The sequence below is a fragment of the Theropithecus gelada genome, chromosome 1, assembly GCF_003255815.1.
Source record: "Theropithecus gelada isolate Dixy chromosome 1, Tgel_1.0, whole genome shotgun sequence".
Taxonomy (NCBI): Eukaryota; Metazoa; Chordata; class Mammalia; order Primates; family Cercopithecidae; genus Theropithecus; species Theropithecus gelada.
The window spans coordinates 128,009,962-128,029,616 of record NC_037668.1 but is presented as its reverse complement, the minus strand read 5'-3'; the positions used below and the strand labels follow the sequence as shown (position 1 = coordinate 128,029,616).

Sequence of the window (19,655 nt, the reverse complement as noted above, 5' to 3'; positions counted from 1 at the left end):
GAATTACTTGAGGCCAGGAGTTCAAGACCAGCCTGGGCAACATAGCAAGACCCTAGCTCTAAAAAAATAAAAATAAATCAGCTGGGCATGGTAATGAGGCAGAATATGGAATTAGGGCAACTAAGGGTTAAGGCATAAGCAAAGGAACAGCAGGTGCAGACAGTTCTAGGCAAAATTAGGCAGCATACAGGCCACATCAGCACTCCTGTGATAACGAGACAGAAGTTTCCACTTCAGCTTCTAATTGACTGCAGGCCAAGTCTCCACTTCAGCCTCTGGTTGGTCTCAGGCCAGTCCTTCATGGGGTGTAACCAATGGGAGGCTTCTAAAGAGCACCTAGGGGTGTTATGAAATTCTTTTAGCTTTACAAAAACCCTGGGGACCATTGCAATCGGGGGTGGGGGGGAGGTTCTTGAGCTGCTTGCTTGAGCCTGCTCCCGCTCTGTGAATTGTACTGTTGCTTCTTCGATAAATCTGTGCCATTGTTACTCCATTGTTTTGTTATTTTGTTCATCTTCATTGCTTCTTTTGTTGCTGTGTGCACTTTATTCAATTCTTTGTTCAACATGCCAAGAACCTGGACAACTCACAGGCAAGACCTTCCATCTGGTAACAGTGGCACATGCCTGTAGTCCCAGCTACTCAGGAGGTTGAAGTGGGAGGATCCCTTGAGCTCAGGAGTTTGAGGCTGCAGTGAGCTATGATCATGCTACACACTCCAGCCTGGGTGACAGAGTGAGACCCTGTCTCTTAAAGCAAAACAAAACTTCTCCATACTTTCCTCCACTGGGCCATGTTTTTCCATGTTTTGCCAATGAGTTTGATGACCTCCAACCTCAGAATATTTTTATTTTATGACCTTTTGGAGGATGACAAAGGAATTGACAAAAGGGAAAGAGAAGTTCATTCGCAGTGCCAAAAGTGCAAGGGAGATGGAATAAATGAGGAATGAATAGTTGAAGAGACATGGAAAGCATGAACCCGAAAGCCTGGCTAACTAGGTTTTTTTTTTTTTTTTTTTTTTATGTGAAAAGTGGTAGAACAAAATCCTATAGCATCTCAAAGGCAGAAGTTAGGAAGTAAAGGGCAGGAGGTGGGTGCAAATGATCCACACATATTTTGGTTATACAAGGAGGTGCTAAGTGTAAAATTGCAGGTTAAGGACACAAGAATATAGTTGGCTTTGCTGCTGCAGTGGCAAGTGAGCACTTTGATGCATTGAATCTATGTGACAATAGGCATGTAATCCTCTGAATGCCCTGTGATGTCTGGAAGGGTTGCAGCTGTCATTGTTAAGAAAACAATCTTAATACTAGCCAGTGTTGAGGCACACTCGTGTAGCCCAGAGAATGGTGGAAAACATTATTTATTTCCTCTCAGGTTGCCTCCCAGGCCATGCAGAGCTAGCATCAAATGGGCATTTTGGAGTTCTCAGTCGTTTCTAGTCTGTCTTCCTCATTTTTTCCTACCTCTCTCTACTGCCTACTTCAGTGTCATCTTCATGCATGCACCGTGGATACTGAATCCATCCTGGTGATGCTCTGTAAGATCAAGTTTGGGAACACTGTCTATGACACTGAGTCCTTCAAATTCTCCTAGACATGGGCTGAGAGTTTTTAGATTATTCCAATAGTTTCAATATTTATAGGCTCTTACAGAATTTTTTTTTTTTTGCCTTTTTTTGGAGAAAGATTTCTATCAGGAAAAAAGAATTAAAGGAAAAGAAGGAGTGAGTGATCAGAAAACCCTGTACAACCATACCAATTCCCGGAAAGAGCTTACTACATGTGAGTGACTATTTTAACAGTTGATTTGGGCTCTTTCATTGCCAGAGAAGGATGGATGAGAGTCTGAATTCCAGGCGAAGGGGATGGCATTAGGAGAGGCATTGGCTTAAAAAATAGCACAATGGATTATAAGCAGTTGAGTGTTACTGGAGCATAAAATGTGAGGCAGGGACTATGGAAAGATGAGATTGGAGACCCAGTTCTTGGAAGGCTTTGCCATTTTAACAAGGTTTTAATGCATAATGTTCATTAGGCCCCTGGGACCTATTAAAGATTTTAAGCTGATGAGTGGGTATAGTCTTATTTCAATTTCTGGGTAAGTAGATCTGACAGCTGGACAGAGGATGGATTTGAAGGGGAAAAAATTGAGAAGCAGGAAAACTAATTAGGACACTGTTATAATTCTTTAGGCAAATTATGATGAAAACCTAACTAGGAGAGGAAAGATTAGAGAAATATTTAGGAGAATAGGTGTGAAGATATTTTAGCTAATGGGGCTGTCTCCATCAGTTTAGGCTGCTGTAATAATACCATAGGCTAAATGGCTTAAATAAGAAACATTTATTGGTCACAGTCCTGGAGTCTGGGAAGTCCAAGATCAAGGTGCTGCCAGATTCAGTGTCTAATGAGGAAGTGCTTCCTGGCTTGTGGACAGCCACCTTCTCATATCATCACATGGCCAGGATAGAACAGCTCTCATCTCTTTCTCTTCTTGTAAGGGCACTAATCCCATCTTGGGGGCTCTACCCTCGAGACCTTATCTAAACCTAATTACCTCCCAAAACCTCTACCTCATAATACCATCCCACTGGGAGTTAGGTTTTCAACATATGAATTTTGGCAGATCACAAATATATAGTCCGTAATGGGCAGCCTCAAAGGAGGAATCAAAGAGAACCTAAGGTTCCTGACCTTGGTGGTGCTGAGTATTAGGGGAGATGAAGAAATTGGGATGCAGGAAATGGTGCAGAAGTAGTTCTTGGAGAGTAGGTAGGGGTGGGGAGACAACGGACAGACACAGCAGACCTCACAGAGAAACAACTGCTCCTGTAAGTTCCTCAAGGGCTCTCAAGGTTTTCAGGAGAATCCATAAACTACTGAAATTATTTTCTCCATTGACCCTAGCCAGCTTGTTCAATGGCAGACTGTCCAGAGTGGTCTTTTAGCTAATTGCTGGTGAAAGAGCTTACACCAAAAATGGAGAAAAGGGTGCACTATTCCCAGACTGCCTACAGGTTTATTTGCTTTCCCATTTTTCTTATAAGTCCTGTTTTTTGCCTTTGTCCCTTGACAGTCTAATGTCTATCTTCCTCATGTAAGAAATAAAAAGCATGCAAAATAATTAAAGGTCTCTGAGTTATTCTTTGACAATATATCATTACGTGAAAAAAAATGAAGAGTAACATGCAGAGAATGATGCTACTGATGTTACAAAACCAAAGCTGTATGTTTTTGCAAGTACATAAAACACAAATGCTTAGGAGGTAGCACACTGATAACAATAATTGTTTTTTTTTGGAAATAATTTGGGATTGGGTGGTATCAAATTACATTTAAAATTTACTCTGTTTCAATTTTTACAATAAAAATGTCTAGATATAGTACCCATCTAATTAAAAAATAATTTAAAGGCCGGGCTTGGTGGCTCACACCTGTAATCCCAGCACTTTAGGAGGCTGAGTGGTTGGATCACTTGAGCCCAGAAGTTTGAGACCAGCCTGGCCAACATGGCAAAAGCCCATCTCTACTAAAAATATAGAAATTAGCTGGGTGTGGTGGCACACGTCTGTAATCCAAGCTACTTAGGAGACTGAGGCAGGAGGATGGCTTGAGTCTGGGAAACGGAGGTTGCAGTGAACTGCGATCACACCACTGCACTCCAGCCTGGGTGACAGAGTGAGACCCTGTCTTAAAAAAAAAAAAAAAAAAAAAAGAAGGGAGAAGACAAAAAAAATTGCACTGAACATTTTAGGAGAATCTGGGAATTTTGTGGAATGGGTAGTGTTCATTTTATCTTCAAAACATTATTTTCTAATTTTAAAATTTTTTAATTTATTGTTCATTCCATTTTATCTTATTAGGAGGTTTTGACTGGTCTATGGCCAGCCCACTGTTGCATAAAAAGTCACTGAAGACTTCTGTGTGCCATCCCAGAATGCATCTGGACCCCCGTTTCTATCCTGTTCCATTATTGCTTACTCCAGCTATTCTTGGTTCTCAGGGTTCCTTATTTTGGCCACTTATTTCCATGCATGTCTTCCCAATGGTTGCTTTGATTAATGACCAAACTTAGATTTGCTCTTTTTGTTTTGATATTGTTGCCTTGTCAGGATACCATGTTTGGTATCTGCTGTCAGTTTTCATGGAAATTTTAAAGACTTTTACTCCTACATTCAACTTTGGGACACTATAGGGTAAGACAAACTTCTGCTTCCTCTGGTGTGCTGAAGGGTAGGACTCATGTTCCCTGTGATTCACTCATGTTCTAGGATTATTTCCCATTCCCAAAATGCATGATGCTGTTTATACCTCTGTGAAATAACTAGTGTTTCTTGTCTCATTTTTCCTGTCTAGGATGCCCTTGTCCTGCTAGTCTGCTAGGAGACACCCATCTTGTGTTTTCTTCTCTGTGCAGACTCATGCAAGCATCTGGGAATTGCTTTCTCAGCTTCCATACGTTCTTACACAATCTTCCACAGCAAGTGGCACACCATTTACACTGATGATTTAATTAGATTTCTGTCTGTCCTGCTAAACTAGGAGCTCCTGAAAGGTGGACCTTGTCTTATTTATCTTTATGCTTTATATTTGTTAAAGTTTAAATCCTACAACTTTGAAAGTTTACCCAGTGGAGAAAAAGAATTCTTGAAAAAAATGGTTAGATAAGCGACCAGCTTTCATGATAAACGTTACCCTGACTATATAATATTTTGTGCATAGTAAACTGACTTTTGGCTGGGCACAGTGGCTCATGCCTGTAATCCCAGCACTTTGGGAGGCGGAGGCAGGTGGTCACCTGAGGTCAGGAGTTTGAGACCAGCCTGGCCAACATGGCGAACTCTGTCTCTACTAAAAATAGCAAAAATTAGCTGGGCATGGTAGCAGGTGCCTGTAATCCCAGTGACTTGGGAGGCTGAGGCAGGAGAATTGTTTGAACCCAGAAGGCGGATGTTGCAGTGAGCTGAGATCACGCCATTGCATTCCAGCCTGTGCAACGAGAGCAAAACTCCATCTCAAAAATAAATAAGTAAATAAAAATAAAAATAAAAAAATAAATAAAACAAAATAGAATAAAAATAAAATAAACTGACTTTTTACTCAGTCATTAAATCTATTCTCAATCTGCTGTGGAGAGTACAGTTTCTTTCAGTACTGAGACTACTTTACTTTTGTATATATTAACGGTTGTCACTTAACAGATTGGCACCTGAGCCATGCTGTAAATAAATGACATTTTTAATAGGTCACGTAGCTCAAGAGCTGCCAAAGCAAAAATTCTATAGTAAATGGTACCTTTTTATTGTTAAAATTTGGTAAATAAAAAAATTAGGTTATTACTGAATAGATCTAAGAGCTATTTTACTCTTTTCCTTGACTTTTATTTCTTATTTGCTTTATAGATTCATAGATTAAATAAGAGAAATGATAGAAATTTGAATGTAGTATGACACTAACTGATGGGAAATAGTAAAAGCCACTGATCATTATCACAACTTTTGATTTTATGTTATGTCTCTAGGTAATTGACAGAGATTTTATTATTTGGCAGAGTTGAGTCAACCTTTTAATATTTTTACTTTGACCAGTGTTACCATCTCTGTGGCACATAATCACAAAGCATTAATATTGTCTTGTACTTAATTAAAATGCCACAAAAGAAAATTAGATAATTAAAGAGGATAAAACATGTCTGCCATCCTTTCATTATAGTCAATAAATCTGGCTTTAAAATGAACTGACATTCAAATAGAATTTGAAGAGAGGTAAAAAACAAAAGAAGGAACTTTCTATGTTTCTGCCACTTAAATTAAGGTAAGGCCTTCTATTTAGCATCTATTTTTCCAGTTTCTAAAAAGGGAAGTTGAAAGTAATGACAGCATGGCTGCCCCAGTGATTGCTTAGAGTGGCTGAATTTTCATCCATTGTTATTGACTGTTTGGTATAATGGATTGAGAAGAGTTCTGACACCATGTCTAGGGTCAGTAGTAAAGAGTATTGCAAGTAATCAATGATGGCTGCTCGAGTGTGGGAATGGCAACTCATGTAATGTGTATTTTCTCACTTTGATATAAGACATTAAAGATTGTGTTTAAGACATTAAAGATTGTGTTATGAGCAAGTCTTTGAGGTCACTCCAGTGCTAGTGTGATGAAATATTCTGTCATGAGATAATCACAACAACCCCACTTATGTATCGTCTTTTTTATACAAGTGAATAAAGTAAAATTAGGGGGTTAAGAAATTTGCCTGAAGTCAACCAGCTATTATTCAGCAGAGCTGGGATTTCAGCCTGAGTTAATTTGATTTCAGAAAGCATGAAGTCATTTTTTAGATGGCAGAACTAATATTAGTTTAAATTGCCAGAAAATTCCATAGATAAATTGTGACTTTTTGCTAAACCTTGAAGAATGTTTGGTATTAAATAGGTGGAAAGAAAGGAGATTCTCAACAATGTCTGGATAGTTGAAAAAAAGAAAAGAAAGGAGATAAGGGAACAGCATGAGCAAAGGGGAAAAGATGAGAATGAGTGTTTAATAGACTGAGTTAGCTGTACCAGCTGGAAATGCAGTAAGAATGCTCAAAGTGTGACTGTGGAGTGCTTTGAATGCCAGACAGAGTACAGATATCACTGTACAAACCGTGATAAATCACAGTACATTATTGATAAAAGCAATCTTTTAGGAAGATTAAACTGAGGTTGGGCCATTGTGGACACGATTGATGGGAGTGATGAGAGATGAAGTTAGATTAGTTAGAAAGTTACCGCTATAGTCTAAAGATTTAGAGCATAGATAATTATAGTGCATATCTTTTCTCAATTTTTATCTGCAGGCATTGAACTAAGCACTTTACATTTATTATCTCAATTAATCCTCACAGCAGCATTATGAGGAGAGTAACATGATATTCATTTTACTCTGACGAAACAGATTCAGAGACCCCCAGGTCACAAAGTTAGGGATGGAGTTTATCTTCAAATCCTGGGTCATCTGATTCCATAGCACCACATCGCCCTGCTTAAAATCAATAAATGGGGAAAACACTTGCGTGTGAGTATTGAGAAAGAAGAAATGGATTGATAATTGACTTGATGAGATATTAAAAGCAGTTTGTTTCAAGATTTTGGGCTGTCACCCAGTTTATTTCATAAATCAGGACATATCTACTCACAGATACAATTAGAAAAAGTTTATTTACCCTTATCATATATAACACACTCTGACATTTTCTTTTCTATTTTACTAAAATGTTTTTGGTGGTGATTCACTAAAGACTTTTTAAAATTGTGGTAAAATCCACGTAACATAACATTTACCATCCTAACCATTTTTTAAGTGTATAATTCAGTGATATTCAGCACATTCATGATATTGTGTAATCATCACCACCATCCATTTCCAGAACACTTTTCATCTTGTAAAACTGAAACTATCTGTTAAACAACAATTCCCTATTTCTCTGTCCCCCCAGCCTCAGGAAACCACTGTTCTACTTTATGATTTCGACTCCTCTAACAACATTATGTAAGTGGAGTCATACAGTATTTGTCTTTCTGTGACTATCTTTAAGGCTCATTCATGTAGCATATGTCAGAATTTCTTTTTTAAGGCTAATGTTTCATTGTATATATTTACTATATTTTACTTATTTTTCTATTAGACGCTTGGGTTGCCTTCATGTTTTAGCTATTGTGAATAATGCTGCTATGAACATGGGTGTACAAATCTTTCTTTGAGACTGTGCTTTCAATTCTTTTGGGTATACTCATTAAAGATTTTACAATCCACTGATAAATGGGCTGTGGCTCCTGGCTGAAAAACTCAGAGCTATAAGCTATGAAAAGGATAAAAAATGGAAAATTATTTCTAGTTTTAGTTTGAGTGTTGAAAAGAATGGGTACCACTGATTGATAAACAAGGAGAAATTAGAAAGAGAAGTTACTAGTTTCCTGAGGCTGCTGTAACAAATTGGTATAAACTTGGTGGCAAATACAACAGAAACTAAATTCTCACACTTCTGGAGGCCAGAAGTTCACAGACAGTATCACTGGGCCACAGTTAACGTGTCAGTGAAAACATACTCCTCCAGAGACTCTAGGGCAGAATTTTCAGAATTTTTTCTTGCCTCTTCCAGTTTTTTTTTTTTTTTTTTTTTTTTGAGACAGAATCTTGCTCTTGTTACCCAGGCTGGAGTGCAATGGTGCGATCTAGGCTCACTGCAACCTCCGCCTCCAGGCTTCAAGTGATTCTCCTGCCTCAGCCTCCGGAGTAGCTGGGATTACAGGCACCCACCACCAGACCAGGCTAATTTTGTATTTTTAGTAGAGGTAGGGTTTTTCCATGTTGGTCAGGTTGGTCTCAAACTCCCAACCTAAGGTGATCCACCCTCCTGGGCTTCCCAAAGTGCTGGGATTACAGGCATGAGGCACCGCACCTGGCCGCCTATTCTTAATGATGATTATCATAAACTGCAACCATGTGTAATCTCCCTCTGCCTTTCTTTCTTAAGGGCACTTGTGATTGCATTTAGGGCCCACCTGGATAATCCAGAATAATTTTTTAATCTCAAGGTCCTAATTTAAGAATATCTGCAAAGTCCTTTTTTGCTATTAGGTAACATTCATAGGTTCCAGAGATTTAGATGTGGATATCTTTCTGGGGGCCATCATTCAATCTACCGCACATGTTGAGAGAAGAGAAAATATAGTGAATTCAGTTTTTGAATGGAGAGATGTTCAACTGCCTTGAAAGCCATTAGGAAAACAGTACTTGCATTTACTAATATATAAAAGGTAAGTGTTGTAATTATATATTGGGTTTATTAATATCAACATGATAGTTGAAGCTGTGAGAGTATGTGTGCTTATGCAAGTACAAAATGAACTCACCTTCATAAAACATACACTCTTGGATATTGGACAAAGAGTATGCTCAGGTCAGATATCTGGAAAGCAAAGAGAACTGTGTATTTATCAGGTTATTTATCTATTAGGTAATTATCAGTCTCTCAATCATCTATTCATATATTACCCACCTAGGAAATCACACTACATTAGTGTAGATGTGGAACCACTTTATACAAGTAGGGCCTAGCACAGGATCTGCCATATAGTAGGTGCTTGACAAAATATATATTGAATGTAGTGCCTCTCAATCTTTCTCAATCTTTTTTTTTTTTTTTTCTTTTTAAGACAGAATCTTGCTGTGTCACCCAGGTCGGAGTGCAGTGGTGCAATCTCCTGGGCTCAAGTGATTCCTCCGCCTCAGCCCCTTGGAACAGCTGGGACGACAGGTACGGGTCACCACACCCGCCCAGAAAGTCTGACTTATTTTCTGTCTCTTCTTGTCCATGGGAAACCTGCATTCAGAATTTGGATGGGAACTTAGAGAATACACAGTTCTGGTTGTAACTCCTCATCTTTACTGTTCTGGTAACAAAAATAGAGACGATAAGTGATTTCTCCAGAATGATCTAATGCTCTTTTCACTACATACCTCTGCCTTTTTAGACTTATTTTAAGTCAAGCTTCTTTTGAATTTTTGTGTCAACTTGAAGAAGCTGCACTATTCTTCACTAGGAAGAGATAGTGTTCTAGTTATTTTCTATCTTGGCATTTATTTTCTTCGAAAGCAAAATGCTTTGTTCCATTAGGACCCAGAGTCATCTATCTAATCAAAGCCTTACAGAGTGGAATGAGGCATTATTCTTGCTTCTGGTCACAACTTTGGAAATGTGTTGTTGCCCTTTTATTTTTTTATTATCACTATGGGGAAGAAGAGGGCTTTTGGGATTTCATAGCTAGGATTAGGGATGCTTATATATTCTGTAATGCAAAGGACAGTAATGCAAAGGACAGTCTCTTAGAACAAAGACATCTCTCTCTCTCTCTCTCTTTTTGAGTTAAAGTCTCCCTCTGTCGCCCAGGCTGGAGTGCGTGGCTCAATCTCTGCTCACTGCAACCTCCACCTCCTGGGTTCAAGCGATTCTCCTGCCTCAGCCTTCCAAGTAGCTGGGATTACAGGCAACCCCCACCATGCCCAGCTAATTTTTGTATTTTTAGTAGAGACGGGATTTCACCACGTTGGCCAGGCTTGTCTTGAACTCTTGACCTCAAGTGACCTGCTTGCCTCCGCCTCCCAAAGTGCTGGGATTACAGGCATGAACCACCATACCAGGCCAGAAATATCTCACTTGAAAATAATAAATGGAAGGCCACATCCTATCCCACCAAAGAGCTATCTTCTATGTATTTGCATTGGAGTAGACTTTTATGACTTCAGATAATCTCCAACTGACTTTATAAATTTTTTTTTTTTTTTTTGAGACGGAGTCTCGCTCTGTCGCCCAGGCTGGAGTGCACTGGCCGGATCTCAGCTCACTGCAAGCTTTGCCTACCGGGTTTACGCCATTCTCCTGCCTCAGCCTCCCGAGTAGCTGGGACTACAGGCGCCCGCCACCTCACCCGGCTAGTTTTTTGTATTTTTAGTAGAGACAGGGTTTCACCATGTTAGCCAGGATGGTCTCGATCTCCTGACCTTGTGATCCGCCCGTCTCGGCCTCCCAAAGTGCTGGGATTACAGGCTTGAGCCACCGCGCCCGGCCGACTTTATAATTTTTTAAAAAATGGTGAAAATTGTGAAAGTTGCAGATACCAGGGTGAAATCACTTTTGTCATACTCAGACAAAATAGGACCAGAAAGCCTGCCCCCCAAAAAGGAGGTTCATGCTTACATGTCTGAGATAAGAACTGTTTCCAAGAACTTTCTAAAAACACTTTCTGTCCTTCATACATCTCCTGCTTTGATAGTTTATCGTTAGGCATTCTTTAGGCCTGCAGGAATTCAGATAAGATGATCTTGGAAGAACACTTGCCCAGTAATGTCATCTCTACCAAAGAAATGACAATAACTCTGCCTCTGGAAACAATGAACTGTTTCTAAGCAGTTTATGTAAATCGTTTTTGCTAATAATAGCTTCCCTTACCCTTCCCAAGCCAAAGGCACTGATGGCTTGCCATTTCATACATTCCAGAATATAATCCTTATTTCTGTTTTTGAGTAAACCCAACACAGTTAGAGACAATTTTCTCTAGTGTCTTTTTTTTTTTTTAGGTGGACAAAATATTTTGAAGAGTTTAATTCTATCTAGATTATTCAAAACTGGGTTTCAGTAATAAGGTTAGCTCTTTCTGGAAGACACAGACAGCTGTAGCTAGGGGTGAGGATGAAGGGGCGGATATTCTTCAGGATCTGTTATTATAGGGAGGTCACATTACTTTGAGTAAGGATTGGGTAGTGTTTAGAGAAGCATAATGTAAGGTGACCTTGAACTGGTGGGTAAGAAAAATATGAAGATGAATGTTACTACCACTAATTGAATGTTGAGAATGGCTTTATGTTGTCAGAAAGTAAAACATGGATTTACTGACCAGAGTTTGGTCAGAAGTCCATGGATAATTTTGGAACAATGTATTATTTATAGCACTGCAAAGAAGGGACATTTCATTTAAAAAGCCACCATGAAAACTTTTTTGCTATTGACTTCTATTTATCAAATAGTTATTTTTGTGCCAAGCACTGTGCTTTACAGAAATTATTTCATTTGGCCCTCTGTTATTTGGTAAATGCAACCTGATAGCAGTAACTTAAGCGTACCCTGAGAATGACCCCGTATCGCAGACTCACCTGAATGTGGATTCAGAGTTCCGAGCTAGGGAATCCGAGAGTGGCAAACCTGCAGATTTGTTCCCTGTCTATGAGGAACATCTGTGCCCCATGTCCATCCTGTGGAACACAGGCCGTCCAGGGGATTGAGGCCCCAAGTTTTGGGCTGAATGAAGATTGGCAGGTGGAAGTTGTTAGGGGAAGGTGCTAAGTGAAAATGCCATATAAACTGCATGCTTTTTGCAATTGGTTGAGGTTCTTCTGTCCAGCCTGTAGCCGCTGTCCTGTCCATCCTGCTGCCACTGGTCCATGGAGTTATCCTTTCCAGCCTACTGCCACTGAATTCTCCCCTGTGTGTAAGCCCCCAGTAAAACCCCATATCTCATTTTCTGGCTCTGGGTCTCTTTGTCACCCTCTTGAACCTGCTGCCATCCCCACTGGAATCGATAGAGGTTTGGCACAGTGTCTGTCTGTGGAATCTGGACATTCATTTATGCAGTAATAAGTAATAAGTAGGTAAATAAAGATTTTTTTGAGCATAGGAATTACAAGATGTGAGTTATACTTGAGAAAGATTAGCTCTCCCAGGCAGGGCACAGTGGTTCATGCCTGTAATCCCAGCACTTTGGGAGGCTGATGTGGGCAGATCACCTGATGTCAGGAGTTTGAGACCAGCCTGGCCAACACAGTGAAACCCAGTCTGTACTAAAAATACAAAAATTATTGGATGTGGTGGTGCGCACCTGTAATCTCAGCTACTCAGGAGGCTGAGGCAGGAGAATTGCTTGAGCCAAGGAAGTGGAGGTTGCAGTGAGCTGAGATTGTGCCATTGCACTCTAGCCTGGGTGACAGGGTGAGACTCTGTCTCAAAAAAAAAAAAAAAAAAAAAGAAAGGTTAGCTATCCCATATTATGTGGGATAGCTAATTAGGTTTATGAGAAACTGGAAGCACTTAGTAGATAATGACTGTAGTTCAGTTGCGACTACAGTCCAGGACAGAAAACAGAATAGTGGCAGTGGAGATGGAGAAGAGGGGGGTGAATTTGGCTGTTTGGGTGAGATGAACATAATTAAAGGCCAAGTGAGAATGATTTTATTTTAGATGGTGGGTTTTGGATGTATTGAGTTGAGGCTGTGTCAACTGGAGATGTTCTCTTTGAATGTAAACTTGTTTGAAATGCTGAGCATAATAGGGAAGGGAAGTTCCTAAGTTTAGTCCATCAGACCTCATTCAGACTTGGCAGTGGCGCTCAGTGGAGACAGTGGTTCTGACTTAGGATCCTGTCTACCACTTCTCTGTCTAATTTTCAGCAATTTACTTAGCCACGCAGGTCCTTAACATTCTCAGCTATAGGATGTTCATAATAGATAGGATAATATATGTGCCTTCATTAAAATGGGTGTTCAATAAATGATAATTATTGTTCTTGCTATACTTTATTTGCCTTCTTCATTCTCATTTTCTCATGAATATACAGTGGAGTTTTCCAGTGGCTACCTGAGGTGTTACATTATGTCACAAAAGATTGAATGCAGAAGCAGATATGAGAATCCTACTGTCTTCTATTAAGCCACACATTAAAGAGATTTGTAACAGTTTAAACAATGATACTTTTTCTTTTCTTTTTTTAGACTAGTCAAGTGCTATACATTTTCATTAAATTTTTTATTGTTGAAAAACAATCATATAAGCAACAGAAAAGATACTGTATTAACATGTAACTATTATTGTCACTTAAAAACAAATTTATGAATATTTAACTTTTTCTGTTAATTTTTAATACAAAAAATATTCATAGATATCACCCACACAAAGAAACATCTCTGATGTACATAATAATCTTTGAAAGTTGTGAAGGAACCCTGAAATAAGAAAAGTTTGAGAACTGCTGATATAGAGGCGTGAGAGTGGTAACCAGTGGGGTAGCTTTAACTTCCTAGAATCTAAGCTCCACTAAACTGATTTTAATAAAATTGGTCTCCTCTGTGACAACTGACGAGTTGATGAAGAGTCTGGTAGAGGTGATCTGGAAGAGAATGATAAGGTGGAATTATATCTGGGGACATGGAGAGAAATGATAGGCTTAGAAAGGGTGGTGTTTTATTTATTTATCTATTGATTGATTGAGATGGAGTCTTGCTCTATTGGCCAGGCTGGAGTGCAGTGGTGTGATCTCTGCTCACTGCAGCCTCTGCCACCTGGGTTCAAGCAATTCTCCTGCCTCAGCCTCCTGAGTAGCTGGGATTGCAGGTATGTGCCACCACATCCAGCGAATTTTTGTATTTTTAGTACAGACAGGTTTTCATCATCTTGGCCAGGCTGGTCTTGAACTCCTAGTCTTGTGATCCACCCCACTCGGCCTCCCAAAGTGTTGGGATTACAGGTGTGAGCCACTGAACTTGGTGAAAGGGTTGTTTTAGACAGAGGTAGCCTCTCTCTCCATTCAGTTCTTCCCACTATGTCGTACCACAAGAGTGCTTTAGGATGTAGGATTCTGACAATATAGTCGAAGAGTTCTTGTTTTATAGACATATCATACTTTTGGCATGCAATGGGGACAGTTCCTGGAGAGGGTCTGTTATCTGCAGAAGGCTATTTCACCACTTGAAGCTTTGAAGAACTGAAGATCAGCTGACTTAGTTTAAAACTATTCATGTTCCCAGCACCTTTAGGATAGCAAACCAACTCTGGGTCATCTTTATTTAAAGCCTCTCTTTAAAATCCTGTAGAGAGGGGCTTTTGTTAATTGTGAAGAGAAAGAGTAATGTGATGGTGTTGCTTTCTCTGTTCTCTCTTTAAAAATGGTTTCAAGAATTTACTGGTGTTGATTGATAACCAGCATTCACAGGTCAAGGCATGGGTCATAATCTATTTTCCAGTCTGCATATGTTGAAAGTGCCTTTGCAAAAAGTTTATAACTGAGGAAATTATGACAATAAATGAGATCAGACCTAACTGACTCCATCTTGCTTCTAATCTTTAAGCTGTCCTTGTTCATTTCTGGGCATAGGCCAAACTAATTTTGGGATGGAATCCAGTTCATGTTTTGACTCTGAAACAAAATTGGTAATAGCCCTTTCCTGAATAGACCCCCTTCTTGCCTGGGGACCAGTCTGCTTTTGCAGGACCAACAAATTAGCTACAACATTAGAAATTATGGTTTAGGGGTCATGCAGCCTCTAGCTCCAAGAGTCTAAACCTCCCCTAATTGCTCCTGGGGATAACATCACTTTTGGAAAACCTAAGATCAGTGCTTGAGATATTTTGCAGACCCTGGACTCGGTGGATCAGCTGATACCACCCAGACCGGTAATCGGGCTCACCCAGTTCTGCCATCCCACCCAGGAACAGAAGACAGCAAGAAAACCTCACTTCGACCCCCAGTGATTCCATCTCCGACCTGACCAATCAGCACTCCCACTTCCCAAGCCCCTACCCGCTAAATTATCTTTAAAAATTCTGATCTCCCAATCCTGAGGAGACTATGTTGAGTAATAATAAAACTCCAGGCTGGGTGCCATGACTCATGTCTGTAATCTCAGCACTTTGGGAGGCTGAGGCAGGCGGATCACTTAAGGTCAGGAGTTCAAAACTAGCCCGGTCAACATGGTGAAACCCGTCTCTGCTAAAATACAAAAATTAGCTGGGCGTGGTGATGGGCGACTGTAGTCCCAGCTACTCGGGAGGCTGAGGTAGGGGAATCGTTTGAACCCGGGAGGGGGAGGCTGCAGTGAACTGAGATCACGCCACCGCACTCCAGCCTGGGCGACAGACGGAGACTCCATCTCAAACAAAACAAACAAACAAACAAAACAAAAGATTCCGGTCTCCTGCACAGCCAGCTCCGCGTGAATTACTCTTTCTCCATTACAATTCCCCTATCTTGATAAATCAACTCTGTCTAGACAGCGGGCAAGGTGAACCCACTGGGCAATTACAATGTCACTCAAGGTCTAAAATGGAATGTTTAATATTTTCAATTACATTAAAGAGAAGAAACAAAGTAAAAAACAGGAAAACAAAAAACAAAATAAAAAAAAAAGATTAAAAAAAATTCAATTCCATTGTCTTTTCCTAGCCCTAAAATTTTTTTTTGCAAGAGTCTTGTGAAACAGATTAAAGGCTTAAAAAGAAACAAAACAAAACTCCTAAATTTCAGGGTTTGCAAAATAAAAGATTTCTTTTGCATTATATCATTCACACTTTAGAAAGGTTTCAGTTCTATGCAATCTGATCTTTCCTCACTTTTTAAAAGTTAATTTGCTTTTGCTTAGCACTATTATAGGACAGGTATAGTTTTGCAATGAAAGACAAAAATTATATTTTGTGGCTAAATAAGTACTGGTTGGCAAATAGTGTCCCTTTGTGTAAAACAGTATTCTAAATTCTCAGAAATGGAGCCCTAAAACTAGCACTGGTCTTGCAAATCAAGTTCTGTAGCTTAGTTTGTGAAAGGTTCCCTTTTGGCTTACGGCTTAACTGGCTCCACCCAGCTGCTGAAATGTGATACAAGTTGTAACAAAACCGGAAGTTGGTTAGGCTGCCTTCGCCTCTCAAGGTGAGTGTCACGTCTTTTTCCTTCAATTCAGAGCTCTTTGCAAAGCGTTAAAAATCAAATCCAGCTTAGCTACAGACTGGAGAGCCAGCGCCTGTGCTGACCAGGGCAGTCGGCCAGACAGAACGGGTGCTCTATTCCCAAACTATGTTCTGGAGCTTGAATTGAGCTAATGAGTGTTCACTAAGGAGTTAGGTTATTATGTCCCGTGACTTTGACTAACAAGCTTTAATTCCAAGAAATGGGTGGTTATAAGTAAAGAAGTGTTTGGGACCCTGAAAATCATCGACTTTATTCTTGTAGGAGTTTTTTGTTTTTAATTTTAAATTTAAAACTATGGGAACTCTGTTTCATATTTAAAGCTAATGGCATGATTACCTATATCAGGGTTACTTAGAGCCTTATTTGGTTTTTAAAGTGTCTTTTAATCTAGAACTTTTAGTCTCCTTACCCCCCAACTCCCTAACCCTGGAGCGTCGTTAAAATTTCAGAAAGACTCCAGGGTGGCAAGGAGTTATGGCTGCACTTAACGTTTGTGTGTGCTTGTCTTGCTGCCCTAAAGGGGAAAGGGGATTTTTCAAATTGTAAATGTGTTATTAGGAATATTTCTTAATATAGCTAAACTTTTCAGTTCAGATATTTTCATTTGCTTCTGCATTTTAATTTTATTTATTTATTTATTTATTTATTTGTTTATTTTTGAGACAGAGTCTCGCTCTGTCGCCCAGGCTGGAGTGCAGTGGCGCGATCTCGGCTCACTGCAAGCTCCGCCTCCCGGGTTCACGCCATTCTTCTGCCTCAGTTTCCCGAGTAGCTGGGATTACAGGCGCCCGCCACCACGCCCGGCTAATTTTTTGTATTTTTAGTAGAGACGGGGCTTCACTGTGTTAGCCAGGATGGTCTCAATCTCCTGATCTCGTGATCCGTCCGGCTCGGCCTCCCAAAGTGCTGGGATTACAGGCGTGAGCCACCGCGCCCGCCCTATTTATTTATTTAGTTTTTAGACGGAGTGTTGCTCTTGTTGCCCAGGCTGGAGTGTAACGGCGGGATTTCGACTCACTGCAACCTCTGCCTCCCTGGTTCAAGCAATTCTCCTGCCTCAGCCTCCTGAGTAGCTGGGATTACAGGCAGGCGCCTCCATACCCGGCTAATTTTGTATTTTTAGTAGAGAGGGGGTTTCTCCATGTTGGTCAGTCTGGTTTTGAACTCCCAAGGTCAAGTCATCCTTCCGCCTCGGCCTGCCAAAGTGCTGGGATTACAGGCGTGAGCCACCGCGCCCAGCCACTTCTGTGTTTTTAAAAAAGTGGTAAGATTTGAGTATTATACTGGGATAGAACTGAAGTGGGGGGCTAAATTTGATCTATCAGCTTATTGAAAACAAAGACCTTTTAAAAGATGGTTTTGTTAGGTTGGAGAAGTGAGTTTTAATTCGTCATTTAGTTAGCCAGCATGTTGATTTTTTTTGGTGAAGTGTACTCTCTGTTTCACACCTGTCTGCTTTTTTAATGTCGGATTTTCTCAAAATTCACGTAACAATCACATTGTATGAGTACTGTTTTGAAGGTTGTCTGCTAGTCAGAATGAATGGAGATCAATGTGTAGGACGCCTTTACTGATATCCAGAGGTTTACCACAAGACAAGTCACCCAACGTGGCAGAAAAACATGATAAAATTTATTAGGAAAAACTAACGCTTTTGGGGTGAACGGTTATTTTAGGTTGGTGGAATTAGGCAAGATTCCAAGAAAGGAAGACAATTTTATATGGGAGACTTTGTTAATGGTGGTCATTGTGCTAGATATTTTGGAGATAGTATTTTATTTAATCCTCATGCAAGCCGTTGATATTGGTGGCATTGTCTCTAACAAGTGAGAAAACTAAGACTCAGTAAGGTTAAATAATTTGTCCAGGGTCACTATGGTGGTGCCTACTGGATTACATCAATGGACAGATTCAAACCTAGGTCTGTGATATTTCAAAGTCCATACAGTTCATTGTATCATAGGACAGTAGTTGATGGCATTTTAAATGGATCTTGAAAGAGGAGTAAAGGTCTTCTTTATCAAAACAGATAAAAATAGTAAAAATAACATAGAATGTTTGAAAATAGAAAAAAGAAAAAATCTAACCACCTTCAAATCAGTTTCTGTACGGTCTTTACATATACATACTTTGTAGTGTTATTTAAAATTATAAAACACTACATCCTTTAAAAAAATGCACATTATAAAGTGGATTAAAGAAAGGAAGTCCACTCCTCTTCCCATCCTGAAAACACATACCTTCCTAAGCAGTAAACACTGTTGAGAACAATTGGAAGCATGTATAAAGGTTTTTTTTTTCTTTTCCTTTTAAGTTATGTATATTTTGGTACATTCCATATCATTTTGCAGTTTTCTTGTTTTGATTCCTCAGTGGAGCATGAGCATGTATCTTCTTAAGAACATGCAGATTCATGTCTTGGGATTTTTGTGAAATGAGTTCATACTTGAAAAGTACTTAAAACAATGCCTACCTCCTAGAATGCACTCAATAATTATTAGCTGATGTATTTGTTATCTTTTTACTCTATTTCATTCTTGTTAATGGTTAGCAAGTATTATATAATTTGGGTATAGTGTAGTTTATTTTTGTAACCACTTAAATTATCCAACATTTTTGCTACTGGAAATTATCCTTGCATAACTGTATGGATTTTCCTGTAAGATGCATTTCTTTTTTTTTTTTTTTTTTTTTTTTTTTTGAGACAGCGTTTCACTCTTGTTGCCTAGGCTGGGGTGCAATGGTGCCATCTTGGCTCACCTCAACCTCCGCCTCCTGGGTTCAAGTGATTCTCCTGCCTCAGCCTCTTGAGTAGCTGGGATTACAGGTATGCACCCCCAAGCCCGGCTACTTTTGTATTTTTAGTAGAGATGGGGATTCTCCACATTGGTCAGGCTGATCTCGAACTTCCAACCTTAGGTGATCCGCCCCCGCCTCGGCTTCCCAAAGTGCTGGGATTACAGGCGGCAGCCACGGCGCCCAGCCTGTAAGATACATTTCTAGAAATGAAATTTCCAGGTCAGAGGATAAACATTTTTAATTTACTAAGATATTGTTAACATCTAAAAATGTGACAGTTTACCATTGTCCCTGTGTATGAGAGTGCTCGTTTCTTCACATCCTTGCTTATATCAGATATTATTACTCTTTTGCGTATTATGTGAAATAATGGGGAATACACAATTCTACCTAGTTTGGCATAGTGTACAGAGATTTTTGTATCTTATTTTTCAGTGTAACCTTTATTTTTACATGGACAGGAATTTGGCCAAATTCCTGTCCATGTAAAAATAAATGTCCCATTTAGCGGAAAAATAGGGGTCCCATTTAGAAGGCAAAACTTCAGGAGAAACAAGAGAAGCTTATTTCTGGAATAGCAGACGGCA

General features: G+C 39.7%; 1 protein-coding gene across 1 annotated transcript in view; it reads left to right on the top strand.

Annotated features, from left to right (window-relative positions):
- The first annotated feature begins 16,215 nt into the window (after positions 1 to 16,215).
- The window catches only part of FRRS1 (ferric chelate reductase 1), a 59,082-nt gene continuing 55,642 nt past the window's right edge, over positions 16,216 to 19,655 (top strand). The window contains exon 1 of the mRNA XM_025404951.1: positions 16,216 to 16,230. The gene's annotated coding sequence lies outside the window, so the exon portion shown is untranslated. The remainder of the gene's footprint in view (positions 16,231 to 19,655) is intronic.